The following is a 13,276-nucleotide window of genomic DNA, read 5'->3' on the forward strand; positions in this document are numbered from 1 at the left end:
AAGACTGCCAGAAAGCTTTTGACATTATTAAAGAGTATCTGCTTGAACCTCCGATTCTGTCTCCACCTGTTGAAGGAAGACCGTTGATTATGTATTTGACTGTGCTTGAAGAGAGTATGGGTTGTGTTCTTGGTCAGCAAGACGATACTGGAAATAAATAATTTGCAATTTACTACCTTAGTAAGAAGTTCACCAATTGTGAGACTCGGTATTCTATGCTAGAGAAAACTTGTTGCACATTGGCTTGGGCTGCTAAGCGTCCGCGTTAGTATATGTTGAATCATACCACTTGGTTGATATCCAAAATGGATCCAATCAAGTATATATTTGAGAAGCCTGCTTTAACTAGGAGGATTGCCCGTTTGAAGATGTTGTTATCAGAGTATGATATTGAATACCGATCTCAAAAAGCAATCAAAGGTAGTGTCTTGGCTGACCATTTGGCTCATCAACCAATTGAAGATTACCAGCAAGTGCAATATGATTTTCGTGATGAAGAGATCTTATACTTGAAATGAAGAATTGTGATGAACCATTGCTTGAAGAAGGTCCAGAACCCGGTTCCCGTTGGGGCATGGTATTTGATGGAGCTGTTAATCAATATGGTAATTGCATTGGGGCAGTGATTATTACTCCTCAAGGCACACATTTTCCATTTACAGCTAGATTGACTTTCAACTGTACAAACAATATGGCAGAATATGAAGCTTGTATTATGGGGCTTGAGGAGGCCATTGATCTCAGAATCAAGCATTTAGATGTATTTGGAGATTCAAATTTGGTTGTGAATCAAATGAAAGGTGAATGGGATATAAATCAACCCGGTTTGATACCATATAGAGATTATGCGAGGAGGATTTCAACTTTCTTTACAAAGGTTGAGTTTTATCATATCCCTCGAGATGAAAACCGGATGGCAGATGCTCTTGCAACATTGGCGTAAATGATTGTAGTGAAGTATTGGAATAAGGTTCCCAATGTGACCGTGATGCGTCTTGATAGGCCAACTCATGTGTTTGCTGTTGAAGAGATCAAAGACAAGAAGCCGTGGTATTATGATATCAAGTGTTTCCTTCAAAGTCAGATTTACCCGTCTGGGGTATCTTTGAAAGATAAGAAGACTTTGAGAAGATTAGCCAACAATTTCTACCTTAATGGTGACGTGCTGTACAAGAGAAACATCGATATAGTTTTGCTCAGATGCGTGAATAGACACGAAGTAGACCTATTGATGACTGAATTCCATGAAGGTTCCTTTGGTACCCATTCCAATGGGCATGCTATGGCGAAGAAGATGTTACGAGCAGGTTACTATTGGCTGATAATGGAATCTGACTATTGCAAGTTTGTGAAGAAGTGCCACAAGTGTCAAATATATGCGGATAAGATTCATGTTCCTCTGACACTATTGAATGTCATTTCCTCCCCATGGCCCTTCTCCATGTGGGGAATCGATATGATTGGCATGATTGAGCCCAAAGCTTCGAATGAACATCGTTTCATTTTGGTGGCAATTAACTACTTCACAAAATGGGTTGAAGCGGTATCGTATGCGAATGTAACCAAGCATGTTGTTGTAAGGTTTATCAAGAATCAGATTATATGCCGTTATGGTGTGCTAAGTAAGATCATTACTAATAATGGATCAAACTTGAATAATAATATGATGGAAGCTCTTTGCAAAGACTTCAAGATTGCATATCATAATTCTTCTCCCTACAGACCCAAGATAAATGTGGCTATTGAAGCTGCTAATAAGAACATCAAGAAGATTATTCAGAAGATGGTTGTAACATACAAGGATTGGCATGAGATGCTCCCATTTTCTTTACACGGTTATCGTACATCCATCAGTACTTCAACAGGGGCCACCCCTTTCTCTCTTGTTTATGGTATGGAAGCAGTGCTCCCCGTAGAGATTGAGATTCCTTCATTACGTGTGCTCATGGAAGCCAAGTTGACTGAGGCTGAATGGTGTCAGACCAGGTTTGATCAGTTGAATTTGATCGAGAAGAAGAGATTGACTGCCATGTGCCATGGTCAGTTATATCAGCAGAGGATGAAGAAAGTTTTTGATAAGAAGGTCAGACCTCGCATATTCAGAGAAGCTGACCTTGTGCTCAAGAAGATTTTTTCATCCAAACCAGATTCTAGGGGCAAATGAACTCCTAATTATGAAGGCCCATATGCTGTTAAGAGATCCTTTTCAGGCGGTGCTTTGATTCTTACAACTATGGATGGTGAAGAGTTCACTCGTCCTGTGAACGCAGATGCTGTCAAGAGATACTTCGCCTAAAAAAAGAAAAGAACAACTCGCTAAGTTGAAAACCCGAAAGGGCGGCTTAGGCAAAAATGAGCATCTCGGTGGATTGAAAACCCGAAAGGGCGATCCAGGCAAAAGTTAGAGACATAAAAATAGAAAAGAATTATCCCGATATATTGAGTACTCCACCTTGGGGCAAGTTATGCAAAAATTAGGGATCATGGCAAGTAACTGCATCCTGTTGATCTTCAGTATTGAAGATACCTTTTGAGCACAACGGTTGACGGTGATTCATCACCCCAGTAGCAGCCAAAAGCACAATGGACATAAAGAGTTGGTGAAAGGATTAATGATCATTGTATTAAATGTAACCCTTTTCCATGTAAATTACCATTTTCAACTTTGTAAAGATCTATGGAGTCTTGTCATTTACAGACTACCATTCTATTAAATAAAGTTGAGCTTTTATCCAATTGTTTCTACTCTTATTTGTTTCAGCAAATAGTTTTAAATTTTTTTATGATCATTTTTGAAATTAATTTTTTTAATCAAAATCAATTTTCTCAAACATATAAAAGCATGAAATTTTAAGCAATAAATTGCATTTAAAAGGAATATCATCAGTGGTTCAAAAGTAGTAAGCCCTAAGTGTGGAGCAATATTGGTTCTCCCCAAGCAGTAGGCGCAATTTCTCTTTCATCCCCAACAACATTCTTTAGCACTCGTTTTTTGTTCGCCATCCCCTGCGGAGTGTTTTCCCCCAGCGGATCTTGTTGTTATTATCCAGCAAAGTTGGTGATTATTACCCGACCATTTTCATCTCCAGCAGAATTAGGATGTTATCCTCAGCAGTTCACATGATTATGGAAGAACTTTGGTTTCCTCACCAATCATCATCAGATTCGCTCCCGGTGAGAGTTTCCTCTTGGTCTCTGAGTAACTATTTGTGTTTATCCCCTGAATGGTTATCTCCCATTTGATATGGTGTTGACCTAAGATTCCTCGCAGACTCGATAGTGTTTTTCTCAGCAGATCTCCTCCTTCCCTAGCTAGAGTTGAGCCTTTGGGATGTTGATCTCTCTTTTCTCTAGCAGTTGTCTCCTTATTTTGTGGATTGACTGAGGATTGTATCGATTCTTCAAATCTGCGACACCTTTGTATCCTTTGCGATAGTTTTGTTAGCATAATCATCACATATACATATATATATGCACTCATATAATTCCATTATTGCAACATCACATTGATTGTTTCATTCCCGTTGTAGCACCTCAAATTTGCACCTATTATTGTACATACATTCTCATATTAGGTCATAGCATAACATGGTCCACTGCATAGCATTGCATTGTCCCTTTTGCCCAAGTGCAAGATCATCAAGAGAATTAGGTCAAACTGATCAGGAGATCAGTCAATCAAGCAAGCAAGTGTGTTTTTCATTGAGCCAAGGCCCTAGGGTTGGTCCAACATGTTCACATGACTTGGGGACCCATTTGAAGTGTGTAAGTCAAAGATTGGATGCTCAGAAGTCATCAGGCAATGCACAGTCAGTCAGAAACCCTAAAAAGTCAAACTTGGTCAACTGGGCTTGATTTTATGGTTTTGATGGATGGATTTGGTTTGAGAGAGCTTATTCATGTCCAAATAGGCCTCATATATCATGGAAAACATCCTCATTGAAGAATTTGAAGCCAAATCAGAAATTTCCAAAAATAGAAACTGGACTTGTAATTTTTAACTGCCAAAAATGGAAACTTATTGAGCCTAAACTTACATCATGATACAAGCTTCAAATGAATTTTTGCCCAACATGAAAGTTGAAGATCTTGTTCTCCAATTTCCAAAAAGTCCAAGAATTCTCAATTCCCATGTATGGTTGGCAAGATATGATCGATTCATTTTCAAAAATTCTTGAACTTCGAAAGGCCATATCTCTCAAACCATTTGGCCAAATTTGGTGAGGTTTTTTCCAACAAGTCACATTTGACCTCCTCTTTCCAAAAATGTAACCCTCATGCACCAAAACCTCATGGATCAAAATGGCATTTTTGCACTTACATGTTTTATTTTCAAGTAAGGGTGAAAAGTGAAATTTTCAAATAACCATTTCCATTCTATTTGGCCTTTCAAATAAGGTCTGAAATGTTGTTTATGACTTGTGGAAGGCCCAAATTCGTGACCTTTGCCATCACACCTCACCATGTGAACCAAAATGGCCAATTCGCAATTTGCTCATTAAAACAAAATGTGATTAGCACCTTGTTTATGCAACTTAAAACAGAAGATATATAGCTCATTTTCTAATCATTTTGCAACCCTAGCTGCCTCCATGCCAACAGAATTCTCTCACTCTCTAAAATCTCCATTTTTTGCACATTTGAAATTTTCTTGAGAAATTGTGAAACCCGCGAGCCTGGCTTTGTTTGCTTCCTCATTACTCACCATTTGGAGCCTATTGCAACCATCACACACCATCTGTAGCAGCTGTTGCTCGACTGTTTCTTCAACGCTCCTCTAATGGCAGAAATCGTTTGCATCCATTACAGCTTCTTTGAGCTAAGCCCTTTGCATCATTCACCATTTGGAGGGTTATAGAGCACCTGTTTCAAGCTTGCAGCACCGAACAACCACTGCTTCTCAAATTTCTTCAAAAAACAAGTAAGAACACGAATCTCTAATTTCTCAAAATCATGATATGCAATGTGTAGATCTTGTTGCCCTGGTTATTATAAGCTTTGAGTTGAAGAAAATGGTTGATTATTTGTGAAGATATGCTGTTTTTAAGTTTGATGTTGAAATGATTTCTTGCTCGATTCATGCTGTGTGGTTTGATTTTGTTGAAATAAATGATGGATTCATGTTGCTTGTTGCTTGCTGAGTCGTTTGGTGTATCCAATTGCAAATTCTGGAAAAAAATTTTGTTGAATCGATTGGGGAAGATGAAGGTTGTGTACTGTTCCCAGAAACCCTAGTTCATGTTGCCTTGCCCAGAATTTTGAATCTCCACGTGCGTGCATGGTCCTGTAGCTCCATACTGGCCAATGAAATTATTTCGTCCTCTTGTCCAAAACGGCCGCGTTTAGATTAGTGACCCTGGGAATTACAAAATTGCCACTGGCGTGGCATGGGACACATTGAAATATGTTGTTTTCTCAATTTTAATTTCATTTTTGATCTCCAACTTTGAAAAATCATAAGTTCATCATTTTAAGTCCAATTTGAATGGGATTTTTTGCATTCTTTTCATCATGATCTCTACTTAATTGTCATATTTTTTCCAGATTTTTGTGATGAATGGATTTTATTTGGCATATTGGTTTGTAACATGTATCCACATTTTGCACATTCCACCAAATCATTTGTGAAATAGTCATGCTTTATCCTATGGCCTTGAAATTGTTTGTGAACAAACTAGACACATTCATGGTGATTTTGATGTAGAGATCATGAATTTATCTTATCTGGTTTGTGAGTTATGATTTTCTGAATTAGGGTGTGACAATTTGTGTCACACCATTGATGTGCAACTTGATGATTTTCATAGCCATGCTTAGTGACCTCAAAATGGATTGAATTTTTGCATGATTGAGCTTGAGTATGTCTAGTTTACATGTGATTTTTCTTGGATTTATTTGTGGCATTTTCCAATTGATTGAGATTTTTGTCCCCTGTTTGATCATATGTTGACTTTGTGTGACACTTGTGCCCATTTGTTTTGTGAAATGCTCATATCTTATTAGAGGGACATGAAATTTTACATGAGATAACTAGACATACTAAGCTTTGCCATGGTTTTAGTCCCATTCATTTATAATATGCCATCTCTGATTTATGAATTTTTCAAATTGATGCATGTTTGTTTGACTTCTTTGAGCATGTTCAAAATTGTTTTGCCTTTCTGATTTTCATTGACTGCCTTCCACTTGTCTAAATGAGATGAAATTTGACATGCTTACCATGCTGTGGGTTGTGATTGATCATGATTTATTTGATGATTTTTGGAAATGTTTAGGATTGCTTTTGATTCAAGTCTTGCTGTTGACTTTTATGAGCTTCTAAATGCCATGCTTTGACTTCTTTTGCTTATAAAATGATGATAATGATTGATATGAATGTGAGACCAATGGGGTTTGTTTCTTGATTGTTTGAACATGATTTTGGACACTTGCCATTTGCTGTTTTGCTTTTCTCATCCCCTTTTGACCCTAGGCTTGTCCTAGTGGTCCTGTTACTCACATTTGAGCTCATTTTTTCAGGTTAACCAACAATTCTCCAATGAGACCAATACAAATTGGTTGTGTTTGCTTGTTTATCATGACTAACATGTTTTGTTTTGTAGGTTGCTTGGCTCACATGCCTAGAGCCTTGTGCCTTGCACATTCACTTGCTTGTGTTGACTGTTGACCTTTGTTTCATTCTGATTTAATTTTGAAGTTGTATACTAATGTCTGCTTGACTATTTCAGGTGCTTTTAGTTGCTCAGTTCCTTGTGAACTTTTGCTTTGCTTTGCTTGTATAAGCAATTTGCATTGAGGTATATTTCTAATCTTCATGTAGTCTGGAAGACCTGGCCTGTTACTTGGCCAGGCAACTGTCTGAAGTCCTCCTTAAGAGGCAATGTTTGTGTATGTTTATAATTTGTCCCTGTACATAGTCAAAGACCTCCTAAGTGAAGAGGCAATTGGCAGAACCCAAGGGATATGCAACCTATCCCCTGCTATTCTGTGTGTCATCTGCTTTGCTCACACCACTGTGTTGATGCATTGCGGATACAAACCCAAGATCTTGTGCAATTGTACAGTTGAGTCAGTATCAAATGTGTAGAAGGGTTCCCACTTTCTGAACCCACACATTCTTGTCTTAAGCTCTCCCAGGCCAGGGATAAGAGCTGTGAAGTCTTATCTTCACTCACCTTTCATCTGCTTCACCTTAGCCCCTCAATGGCAAGGTTAAGAGCTAACACTACCCAGTTCCAGTGGTTTGTTTGTTGAGGTTGATATGACCCCTCGACTAAAACCTAGCCTTGATGTTTGAGCCCCTTGTTGGTGTGTTTATTTCATGCTGTATGTGCTTGTGTGGTGTGATTGTATCCCCTAGGTTTGCTAGACTCCGCATAGTCTCGTTTGCATGTCAATTAAGGTAGCACGGTTCCTTCGTATAGGACTTCCTTTCTTGCTTGAGCTTTCCTAAAACACAAACAAACATTATCCCCTCTTAAGGATACGTTAACTCCTTCTACTACAGGTGAGTAAGTCTCCAAAGGTCGAGCATCAGGTAGATTGCGTAGTGACGTTGTCCACTTAAAAAACACAAACCAACGGGAATAGTTTAGCCGAACTACGGCAACTCTGATTCTCATGTCCAGATGAGATACGTAGGCACGAGATGCGATGTCTTGTCGAGTTTGACTAACAACTAACACTAATTCTTTTCTCTCGCCCTCGTTGCGATTGAGACCTCTCCTTTCTCTTGCCCTAGTTGCAATCGAGACCCTTGCTTCCTGTGCAAGTTAGGTTAGGTGTCGCTTGCTTCCTGTGCAAGTCATGTTTAGGATAGGCTTGCTTCCTGTGCAAGTTAGCTAGAAACCTTAACTTAGGGACGACTTTGCATGACAACATCTAGGCTCGAGTCGTAGTCTCCCTAGTGTTGTGTCTCCCTCTGTTATCTGGTTAGGCTAGTCCTTTTTCCCTGCGTAGGGGAACTACGTCGCCCTGATCCTCATACCAGATGAGGTACGTAGGCAGGAGATGAGCTGATCTCTCTGGGCGCCTTTTTTTCTTTTTCCGCCCTTTTTCTTTTTCAACCCTTTGTGTCTTCAACCCTTCTGTGTGTGTTGTTGTGTGCTTGGAAGCTGATGTAAGTCCATCGAGTGGCATTCGGGTTCCAGTGTGGGTTTGTTTTGGTTCGGATGCTGATGTAAGTTCAGTGATTGGCATTCAGGCTCCATGTTTGCCTTTGCCTGTGTTTGTTTGAGTGCGTGTCAGCCGAGCTACGAATGCTCTGATTCTCCTTCGTCCAAGGAGATACGTATGCATAGGATGTGACATCCTAGCGAGCATGTGTCGTTTCCCCTGTCCGAACTACTTTGACTCTGATGTCTATGCCTGATAGACTAAGTAGGCCCAGGATGCGATACCCTGCCGAGTCAGTTTCAGTCTGTTTTCTTGTGTCTCTTTCAGCCAGTGTGTGTGTGTGTTTGAGCAGTGTTTTAGCAACCATTTTCCTTTCTATTGTGCGTGGATCCCGTCGAGTACGACGGATGCGTAGGGGTGCTAATACCTTCCCTTCGCATAACCGACTCCCGATCCCATTCTCTTTGGTCGCGAGACCATGTCTTTCCCAGGTTTACTCTGAGCGTTTCCTTTCCCTCTTTTGGGATAAATAACGCACGGTGGCGGCTCTGTTGTTCTTGTTTTCCCGCCGGTTTTTTCGCGTAATGCGACAGCTGGCGACTCTGCTGGGGATAGAGAAGTTGACCTGTGCTGGTCCATCTTCCCTAAGCGAGTCTCTCCTAGCGCTCTCTAGGTTAGGATATTGGTTGCTTTGTGCTGTTATTTATTGCATTCATTGTATATATGTGCATTTACTGTTTGCATTTATTGTTTGCATTAATGTTTGCATTCATTCATATTCATTTGCTGGCTGTGCCGTGTTTCTCTGTTTGGGGTGGGAGTTACTCGAGGTAAAAGGCCCAATACCCAGGCTATGAGTGAAATCTAGGATACCTAGGAATAGAGTGATTCATGGGAAGCGGGTGGTATTGCGCCACTCAGCGGAACATTGATATCACGAACAGTTCAGACCCTGGTGGGATATTGTCGTTGCATACTTCAGGTGTGTATATGATGATATTCTGCGAAAGGTTATTTATGCTGTGTTTCTCTCGACCTTACCCTGGCCTAGACTACACCTGTGAGTGGGGAAGGGATGATCATTTTAACAGGTACAGTTGGTGACTCTTGGTACTGATAGTGACTACGAGTTATATTTCTGGACGCCGGAGGTTTGACCCTGTTATTGATCAGAGGGTTCCGTTTATTTCGGATCCTTGGGCTGAATTTGAGAGTACTCGCTCAGATGGTGACTCAGTTCTCCAGACATGGGTTCAGATGCCATTTGATCAGATTGACTTTGGGTTTCAGATGGTTGTAATTAGAGTTCAAGCCGAAGCTTCGGATCCTGTGTGCCGAGATGCACAGCCTGCCAGTCTTGGCTCCATCATTTGCATCATAGCATGTTTATTTTCCAAAAAAATAAATAATAATAATAATGCATGAAAAAAGTTAACTCGCATACGCATATCCTTTTCAGGATCATTCATGATAAAATAGCATCCGCATCCGCATCATGCATATCATGCACATCCTTGCATTGCAGACATGTTTGGGAGAGACTTCTCACTTTGGTTCCCGACTGAGACAGGATAGCTGATCGAAGACCGCATTGGTACTCAACCAGACTCAATCATCAGAGAAGTATGGACCGGGTTCAAGCTGAGTTGACTGAGATGAGGGCAAACATGGCCCAGTTTATGACGATGATGCAAGGAGTTGTTCAGGGGCAAGAGGAGCTGCATGCCTTAGCCCAGAGACTGGAAGCCGTGATTCCACCAGTCCACCGTGCTTCACCAGTGGGTGTATCCGTTCATGAGAATGCTGCTGTCACTATTCTCGTCGATGATTATGCCGTGAGTGATGAATTGAGGGGGATCAGAATCAGTGAACAGCCTCTTGCTGCAGAGACTGTTAATGTCAGAGCAACCCGCGCTCCGGTTCGCCATCCTGGCTCTTCAAGTTCTTCAAATTCTAAGAAGCTATACTCTGGGGCACCCAGGAGGGGAGAGGGTGAGACAAATGTTGTGCACCGTCGGAGGAGTACGAACAGAGGACAGTATCGGCAAGTCGCTGCTGTGACTATCCCAGCAACTCAAACTCCACAGCAACAGAGAAGACCAACTCAGCAATATCAGCATCAACAACATCGTCCTCAGCAGCAGGCTTACCAACCTCAGAATGATAATCAAGCCGGTACAAGTAATGAGAGGAAGAAGATCATTTTTGATCCAATCCCCATGTCCTACGCCGAACTGTATCCCTCTCTGTTAGAGCGGAATTTGATTACTCCCAGAGACCCGCCGCCCATACCCGTCAACCCTCGGTGGTGGTATAGGCCTGAACAGCGTTGTGTGTATCACTCGGGTGCTCCTGGTCATGATGTGGATAGTTGCTTTCAGCTGAAGATGAAAGTTCAAGACCTTGTGAGGTCAGGTATTCTGAGCTTTGAGGATTTAGGTCCCCGTGTTAATCAAGCTTGAAGACAACAAGTCCCAGGCTGGCGCCGACTTTTCTTCTGAAGGGTTGTTCAGAAAACAGAAGCTGCTGATGCAAGAGATACTGACAGTTGTCATCCCTGGTGGGATCTATCACAATTGGGTCACTGTGGGCTTTCATACAGTTGTTCATAAGTCAGAGCAATAATCACTTTGTTTAAAAACCCTTCTCCCATGCCAAAAGGAGAAGTGATGACATTGTTGGCAACATTTTGTGCAATGATATTTTCATTCAAATAAATTCATGTTAAACATTTGTTTTTCCATTTGTTTTCCTTTTTCGCTTTTTGCATGAAATTGGTGATCACAAAAAACCTTTAAAAACAAGAATAAAAGCAATCTTTTCATCTGCATAACGATTGTCTTGTTTGATTTTCAAAGAGCTTTTCATATCAAAATCTTTATGCAGGTTGTTTCTCAAACCCATTAAACATAATGATCGGACGTCATCTCCCAATTTTGAATTCCCTGTATTCGAAGCGGACGAAGATGATGTTGAAGGGATTCCTGATGGTATTTCCCGACTTCTTGAGCAAGAAAAGAAGATCACTCAGCTGCATCTCGAGAATCAGCAGAACAGCCAACTGGGGCATCAAAAAAAAGTGTAAAATAAAAAAAGAAAAGAAGAAAAAGAGGGTGCAAAATCAAAAGAAACCCAAATCAAAAGGAAAAAAGAAAGAAAGAAACAAAAGAAAAATAGCACCCTCAAAGTCCCAAGTTGACTGATGCTGAATTCGATCAAGAAGAAGAGATCAACTGCCATGTGTCATGGTCAGTTATATCAGCAGAGAGTGATGAAAGCATTCGACAAGAAGGTCAAGTCTCGAGTTCTGAGAAAAGGACCGTGTGCTCAAGAAAGTTTTGTCTTTCGTGCCCGATTCCAGGGGCAAGTGAACCCCCAAGCTATGAATGTCCATATGTTGTCAAGAGAGCCTTTTCAGGCAATGTTTTGACACTTACAGCAATGGATGAAGAAGTTCACTCGTCCTGTGAATTCTGATGCAGTCAAGAAATACTTCGCCTAAACAAAAAAAGCAGAATAGCTCGCTAAGTCGAACACCCCAAAGGGCGACTTAGGCAAAAAAGGAGCGTCTCGGTGGATTGAAAACCCGAAAGGGCGATCCAGACAAAAGTTAGAGACATTTGAAAAAAAAAAGAATTTGCATCCCGCTAGATTGATCACCTCACACTGGGGCAATCTAGGCAAAAATTAGGGATTTGGCAAGTAACTGCATCTTGACAAGATTGTGCTCTATATCTGTCATCCGTCAGGGATTCTCGATTCGTCGTCGACTGAAGCTCCGAATACATCGAAAATTCGGAATGGTAGAGGAAAGGTCATTATGTTCAATGTAGCCCTCTCCAATATATATCACCGATTTCAAACTTGTACAGATCTATGGAGTCTTGTCCTTTGCAGACTACCATTCCATTACATCTATTTGAGCTTTTATCCAATTATTTGCACTCTTATTTGTTTCAACTCAACAAACGTTTTGCATGTTTTAATTGATAAAGTATCATTGTTTTCAAAATAAACAAATTTTTCAAAAAAATTGTTCTTAAACAAAGTGAACATTCACGATGATGGAAGGACACTTAGGAGATCCGCAAGTGCTCTCCCGAGGGTGGTATGATTACCAACAGGTAAGACATTTGTTCGTATCTCGAGCATAACTGTATCTTTCTCCTGTCGAACTTCTTCTGGTTTCTCCTCAGCGAGGTTGCTCAGTGCAGTGTTGGTTGAAGTTGTTCATCTTCATGTTCCCGGCAGTACAACATTCTCCCTCCAAGTCCCTGTTATCCCTATTGTGGGGCATCTCCAGTATAGGTTTGTTTGAGCTCTACCGTGGGGCACTCCCAGCAAGGTTGTTGTTGAAATACTTTTGTGGGGCAGTTCCCCAAGCAGAGTGTTTACTGAAGACTCCAACTTTCGCCTCTCCAGCAGAGCAATCTTCCTCTCCCCCCGGCGTAGGTGCTTGTCTTTGGAAGATTCAGTATTCTGCAAATTGACATCCCAGTACTCCATCATGTCCCTCAGATAGATTCCTCAGCGGAGTTATTGGCATGATGAGCCTTATCAATGCCTATCTATCCTCATCAGAGATCTGGTTGCTCCTTGGTATCTTTGATCTCAAGCACGAGTTGTTATGGCGCGCCCGCCTGTAGGTTGAACTCTTTTCTCCGGTTGTGACCGACGATCCCTCCGGAAGCCTCTGGTGGCCTTCCTTCCCTGCAGGATGATGATTGTTCCCTATTGTCCCAGTCTCCGGTGGATTTTCTTGGCTCTCTGGTGACTTTGGTTTTCTCTCCGGGTGGTTGATTCCTGGACCTGTGTGTTTACATGTCTGTTTGTCAGCATTCATCATATATTCATCATGCATCATGCATACATGCATAATCATAGCATTCGGATACTCATGACGCAGCTGTTGCCATGTATCTGTTGATGGTTGTCTCCTGCTATTTGTTGATACAGATCTCTCCAGTAGATCCTCCCTAGCAGATATGGGTGTGTCTGATCTCTCTATGTAGAGCCAACCCCTTAAGCAGAAAGTGTCTATCCTTTCCTGCCATTTCCCCACTGAGATACATCCTCGTGGATGACGGTTGTTTCCGTTCCCTCCCAACACACATTGGGATGGGTTTTCCCTATTGAGTTCTTTCCTCATTAGGATGAGTCT

Source organism: Lathyrus oleraceus, chromosome 6 (assembly GCF_024323335.1).
Source record: "Lathyrus oleraceus cultivar Zhongwan6 chromosome 6, CAAS_Psat_ZW6_1.0, whole genome shotgun sequence".
NCBI lineage: Eukaryota > Viridiplantae > Streptophyta > Magnoliopsida > Fabales > Fabaceae > Lathyrus > Lathyrus oleraceus.